General features: G+C 37.7%; 1 pseudogene; it reads right to left on the reverse strand.

The window, feature by feature from the left end:
* Positions 1–3763: 3763 nt before the first annotated feature.
* LOC122078467 overlaps positions 3764–6966 on the reverse strand; it is a 9548-nt pseudogene continuing 6345 nt past the window's right edge.

The following is a 6966-nucleotide window of genomic DNA, read 5'->3' on the forward strand; positions in this document are numbered from 1 at the left end:
TATGAGAGGCTGAGTGTGCATACGACTGTGTGCAAACAGGGACAGGTATATCAGGTTTTTCTTGGCCAGACATCAGACAGGTTTTTGGGGATCGGAATTGGACTCACTGATTCACCCCCCTCTCAGTGACTGCCGGGTTACAACAGGTGATTGCACCGTGTATTACCTATTTATAAACGTGACAGGCTTATTAATCGAGCCAGCCCAAGTCAAACTATAAATGCGTCATGCTCAGTCGAGCCTACCATTGTGGGCATGGAGTTGACACCCTTACGCGGCTGTGTCTGGGCATAAATAAAAATAATTATTAAAATAAAAAATCAATCACATTATCCTATACATAGCCGGACACCTTACCTTCCCTAGCTACATGCGTTGCCTTTTGAGCCACTAATATTAATATTAAATATTGTTTCACTACCTATGCCATTTAATGACCACCATAATCATTTATTCTCTTATCTATAGCATAATCAAGAGAAAATTGCAATGCTACCCTTTGAACTTTGGTCTTTATTCAATGCCACCCCTTGGACTTTTCGAAACACCAAAGACACCCCCTGAAAATTTAAACAATTCTAAATCAGTCTCTGCCGTTAGCAGACACAGTTATGTGGTAGAATTTCTATTAGTTTTTTTTTCCAAAATACCTAAAACACCCCCATATGGTGTGAATGGAAAATATTACCTCCTTTCCCTTCTTCTAAACTCTCACTCTAAATCCCTAAACCGAGAAGGAAGAGAAGAAACAGTTGACGCCTTCCTCTGAAACCTGTAACTACAATCAGCAGCTCTCCCCTCTAGCGTGCGATCGTGAGCTCCTCTCCCCTCCAACTTTCCCATTAAAGTCAATAATATCCTGGCCAGCTGTGTCAAATGACTATTTGGAGAATACTTTAACTGCACTGACTCGGCATGATTTTTACTATTCGTTAGCTGAAAAAGAAATTTTCTAAGGAAAGATATCTGTTGTCTCTGTTGGCATGCATGAACTTGAGCCATAGGTTAAAAATTTATTTGGCTTTTGAGTTGCTGATCTAGTAAATACCATGCTTTGTCAAGATATCAACTATCAACAAACAGCTTTACCATTCCGAATGTATCAAGAAACGTTCTACAATCCCTTTTTCTTTTTGGAAAAAACAAAAAGAAGATTTATTATAAATTTCTGCAGCACAACTAAGTAAGAACTAAGCACCATACCTTTTGAGGATCAGTTGGCTTTCTAAGGCAGCAAGTGCTCGACTCATTAATCCAACCTTCTTTGAGAGACATGCATTAAGATTGTTGACTAAACGACAAATAACCTCATGATCCTGTTCCTTCAATGCCTCTACATCATTGGAACAACTAAAAAGAAGGCAATTATGACAAGTTATCCATAGCATTAAGCAGCAGCTGAATATCAATCTTTGGTCTGGTGTCAGATGCTCCACTGAATTGTTTAGCAAGCCCAACAAGAACGCTGGCTAGAGAAAAAGGCAAACTTGAAGAATGTTCCACAGCATTGAATTGTACACAAGATGAGCCATCCTGTCCAAGATCCTTGATATCCATTCCAGAATCTACAACTGTTGCCTCTGAGGTAAACAATTCTGCATATGTAATGTTATTGCCATGACTCATTTGTTTCATGTGAGAAGGTTTGAGTCCAGAACTTTTTGAACAAATTGATGGAACATGTTCTTTTCTTGGTTGAGTCAGTTCCTGGATGACATCGGAACATAATATCTCATTCTCAATGTTCACTTTTGAATGATAATGTGCTACTTTAATAGAATCTTTTAATTCATCTTCCACAGATAGAAAATTAACCGACGACATTCCCTTGGGAAAGGATGATGAACCATCTTCACCATTTTCATTTTCATACGGTCTTATGTTCACCCCTTTCTTTTGTGAGGAAACAGGAACAGTATCATCAGCATTGACAGCAAGAATATGAGGCCCTTCAAAATTTGAGCTATTACATCCTTCAAACTCCTCAACATGAAAATATGGCAGTAATACGCCGGAGGGGAGAGCTGCTGACAGTAGTTGCAAGTTTCAGAGGGAGGCGACGGATGTTTCTTCTCTTCCTTCCCAGTTTGGGGATTTAGAGTGAGTTTAGAAGAAGGGAAAGGGGGGGTAATATTGTCCATTCACACCATATGGGGGTTTTTTAGGTATTTTGGAAAAAAAAAACTAACAGAAATTCTACCACATAATTGTGTCTGTTAATGGTAGGGACTGATTTGGAATTATTTGAATTTTCAGGGGGTGTCTTTGGTATTTCAAAAAGTTTTGAGGGTGGCATTGAATAAAGACCAAAGTTCAGGGGGTGGCGTTGCAATTTTCTCTAAAATTTGCTATAAAAATAATACAGAAAAGGATAGCACACCCACTCTTGTGTCTGTCTCTTTCCTTCTCTTGAAAAAGTCATTTATATTTTTTTCATCCCAATCCTCTCATTGTCCAGTTACAAGTGAGTCTCTGGCGGCTCACCTAATCTCCTTCCAAAACGATATTATCATTTGATAATTAGTTAAAGATACTCACCTTTAAGAAGGACAAATTAAAAAAAAAAAAAAAAAAAAAAAAAAAAAAAAAAAAAAAAAAGGTGCCTCACATTATGATGGGGAAAGGTGGAGGTTTTCTCCATCTTTTTTCTCAGGCTCCATTTGGTTGCAATGGGAATTTGAAGGGAAGGGAAGTGAAATTTTTATACTTTAAAAAGAAATGTTTATAATCATTACTCCACCTGATTGTAAAAATTACTTAGTTTTTAACCAAATTTAGTAATGATATATTTTACATGTTACTTAGTTGTTAACCAAATTTAGTAATGATATATTTTACATGTAATTTTTATTTTACATATTATAGAAAAGGGTTTTAGATGTAAAGTAAAGTGAAATTTTATAACCAAATATGGAATGATTTGAAGTTAATGTTATAGTCACATGGGTAATGATTACATATATTTTTTTTTTTAAGTATGAAAATTTCACTTCCCTTCCCTTTAATTCCCCTGAACCAAACATAGCCAGAATGAATTTCCTTTTTTGCTAAGATAAGAAGACCCCACCAATAACCTCTGTTATGAAACAATAGAAGTAAGTAGCAAGTTATAAAATTCTGAAACACTTTTGACATGCTCCCTTTGGATTAAAATTCCACAATGAGTTTTTTTCTAGGTACCCTTGAAGGATTGGAGGTGTCAGGAGATAGTATGCCACTGTCGCCGGAGAAGAAGAGCATGAGAATACATTGGACAGAAAGGCAAGATTGTGATCCATGAGGAGGTAAGTTCCACTACCCTCCTGTACAGTTCAATAAATCTTACAATTTAAACCTGGGACAATCAAGACTAGTGTGTCACAAGTTGGATATGGAGATAATATTAGTATTGGACACAACACACACCAATTATTTGACTGTCACTTTATCAATTAACCCAGTATCTCATAATGTTCAACATTTTAGATCCATACAGAACACCACAGAATAAGCTTTTGATTACCTAATTGTCAAGTTACCTTGTAATGGACCTGAATAGCAGTCATTTCCTGATTAGGCTCAACTTTATCATCCCCACATAACAAACCCAGATATGAGATATGGATTGGGTCCCAAAATTTGGGTCAGACCTCACTTACCAAGCTCATATATATCCTTAATAATCTGGTAGTTTTGGTATCCAATTTTGAATTTTGATCATCACAATCCACAAGCATTGGCATTACTTGTCAATAAATGCAGAAATGAAGAAATCAAATCTCAATGAATATCAAAATAGAGTATTTATTTCATCTCTTTGATCAATGAGGACCGAGTTCCGATTACTTGAATTATGTAAACAAGTTCCTTCCTAATAATACACAATGAACCAGACCCATAGATTTCAAAAAGTCTCAAGGGTCAAAGCAGAGGCACAGTAAAGATTTGCACCACTTACACAAGGTGGCCGAATGAAAGAAACAGCGAGGCTACATTAGACAGAAGGAACCCCATTTTCGGTCCTTGGTTCTATATTCTGGGGATGATATGAACATCACTTGCTTCTTCTCCTTGACAGATATTCCTTTCCAAAGAAGGCAGGTATATGTGAGGAATCACCACAACAATATATAAGCAGTGAGAAGGCGGCCATGAGGAATGGATCAAGTTGCACTTTCATCACAGAAGACTAGTTCTCTCTTTCAGACCCTGTAGGGGATTTTCCATAAAGGTTGGCATAGACAATCTTGGTGCGATAGACAAGAATCAAACTCAACACGACTGCAATGATGCAGAATCCAGACATTATCAGGGACGAAAGGAAGTAGCAAATGGAACCATTGCACTTCAATGACGTTCCCATTACAGGTGCTACGTCTCGCATCCTATGAAGGAGACCATAAAAATTTTGGGGTGAAGGCATATGAGCTTGCTTCTCCGCTTCGTAATCATAAATTCTGCTAGCAATGAGACCAGAGAAGATCAGTGATCCACAAGGACTTGCCAGTGTGAGAAAATTGTACATAGCCGCAAAACATTTCAAGCCAAACAATTCAGAGGCTGCTGCTGGAACAATTGCCCAGTGAGCTCCATAACCTAGTCCAATCAACAAGGTACCAACATACATCACACCAGGCCATCCCATAGCAAAGAAAAAGTGCCCAATTGCCATGATGACTTGAGCTACAGCTAAGGTCACTGGCCTTGGAAATGCATAATTCCTGGCAACACAGTATATCACATTTTTAGATGGACAAGTAGTGAAAAATTAGCAAGAAAGAAAAAAAATTCTTATTCTGGAGCAAGTGAAATTTGGTTGCACCTTACAACAATTTCAGAGAAGTACCCACCACCTACACGGCCAATAAAATTCCAAATGCTGATCATGGACACGAATATATCCGTATTGTCGTACCCCAAAGACTCACTCATCTGACCCAGATTATCAATCACAGCCAAACCAGACCCCGAACCCAACACAAGAGAGAAGAAGATAAGCCAAAAGTCTGCCTTTATCAGTGCCTGCATCAATGTGAAATCCTCCCCTCTACGTGGACCTTTCCTTCTTTTGACTCTCACTGCCCCTTCTGCAGCTGCTTGGAACAGTTTTGCTTGCAACTGTGAGATTTTCTTTTTCCTCTCAGGTGCAGAAAGCAAGTCTACTTCTGACGACTTCTCATCCTCCACCTCACTTAAAATAACCTCATCCACATCCTGGCCAGATTTGCTAGGTTCTTCATTTTGAGGCACAGGGATAAGGCTCTCCTCAGCAGGTTTGTGTTCTGACGAATAGCTCAATAGAATGGGAACTACAACAGGAAGCAACAGGATAATAAACAAAATACTTGTGAATAGGGTGATAACAGTCTGTTTCAGATCGACAAGATCTTCAACCAAAATGACCCCCATCAAATAAGCAGCCAAAAGGAGGCACACACTGTAAAGAAATGTGAAACTCAAACCATCTGATGGCTGAACCTGTCTGTGACCTCCAACAGGTCTAACAATGAGCATCAATGTTAAAACCACCATGGTTGGCCCAACGGCAATCATGAAGATCATTGTTGCTTCATTGGAGGTATTGATCATAGCATATATCTGAGTCAAAATTGCACCACTCAACCCAGCAAACCCCTTCAGAATCCCCACCACAGGACCCCGGCTTTTGGGGAAGTTCTGCACACATGAAACTAGATCTGCAGTATTGAAATAGGTCTCACCATTGGTTCCCACAAAGAAAAGAATGCACATCTGCACAACCAAAACTTGGTCAACAATTTACTGAGGCAAAATAGACTTTAGCAAGCAGAACTTTTGTAGCTTTCGCATTAACTAGCAACCAAGAGATTTTAACTAAGTAAGCAAATGGTTGTTCCGGTTATATAATTATATAAAAAGTGACTGAATTTAAGCAGATAAAATTTCAGAAATTAGCCATATCCAAAGCTCGGAAATTATCACAAAAGAAAAAAAAAAAAAATTGCATTGAAGAGCAACTGAGCTCTTATGTTTTAATTCAATGGACATTGTTCTGGATAGCTTGGAGGGACAAAACAGGTTTTATGACATTGAGGGCTCTGATAATAATGCTATAGATATTGAATGAATCTAACCAAACAATTCATAGAAGTTTCACTGGTGGCTTCAATAAGCTATTCTCTGGTCTTGGAGGAAACCAGCAAGAAAGATTCTTACCCTCACATGTGAACAAGATATACCTAGATATACTATTGTATTGGGGGTAGTTTACACTTGCATCATGTATCAAACTCAAAGTATCAATTCAACCCTACCCAAGATTAGGTATAACAATGCAAGTAATGTAACAATCGGAAAGTAAAAACAAACAATTGGTTAACAAAGCTCAGAAAAAAATATAGCTGAATCAGGACATCTAGGTACACAGGTTTACCAGAGCGGACATAATTAAGAGAAATCATATAACTCTGCAATTGACAGAAATACCAATAGCAACACAATTCTACACGGATCAAGCATTGGCATAATAACCTCTACTTCAAAGAAAACAAAGTTTCTGGAATTCACCTCCAAAAATAAATACATAATCTAAATCGAGAAATAAATTGAAAAAAATAGACAGGATGACGGGAAAAATGTTTTATATTTGAAGAAATAGGGCCTGTTTGGTATCGTTTCTGTTCCAGAAACGCTGTTTCGTTTCAAAAACGAAAATTTCAGTTTCTGTGTCAAAACGCAGTTTTTAAACGAAAAAATGGTGTTTTAAAATTTCAGATTTTTATCGGGAAATTTTTTTATTTTTTTTTGTAAAATGGAACGAAACTGGGAAGACGGAACTCCATTTTGGAGTTCTGTCAAATCTCGTTTTTTCAGTTTTTTTTTTCACTTTTTGTTCCAAAAAAACAGAAACGGACCGTAAGTGCACCAAACAGAAGATTCCGTTTTTTCGTTCCAATAGAACGAAAAAACTCCAGAAACGTTTTTTTAGAACGATACCAAACGGGCCCT

Source organism: Macadamia integrifolia, chromosome 5 (genome assembly GCF_013358625.1).
Source record: "Macadamia integrifolia cultivar HAES 741 chromosome 5, SCU_Mint_v3, whole genome shotgun sequence".
Lineage (NCBI taxonomy): Eukaryota > Viridiplantae > Streptophyta > Magnoliopsida > Proteales > Proteaceae > Macadamia > Macadamia integrifolia.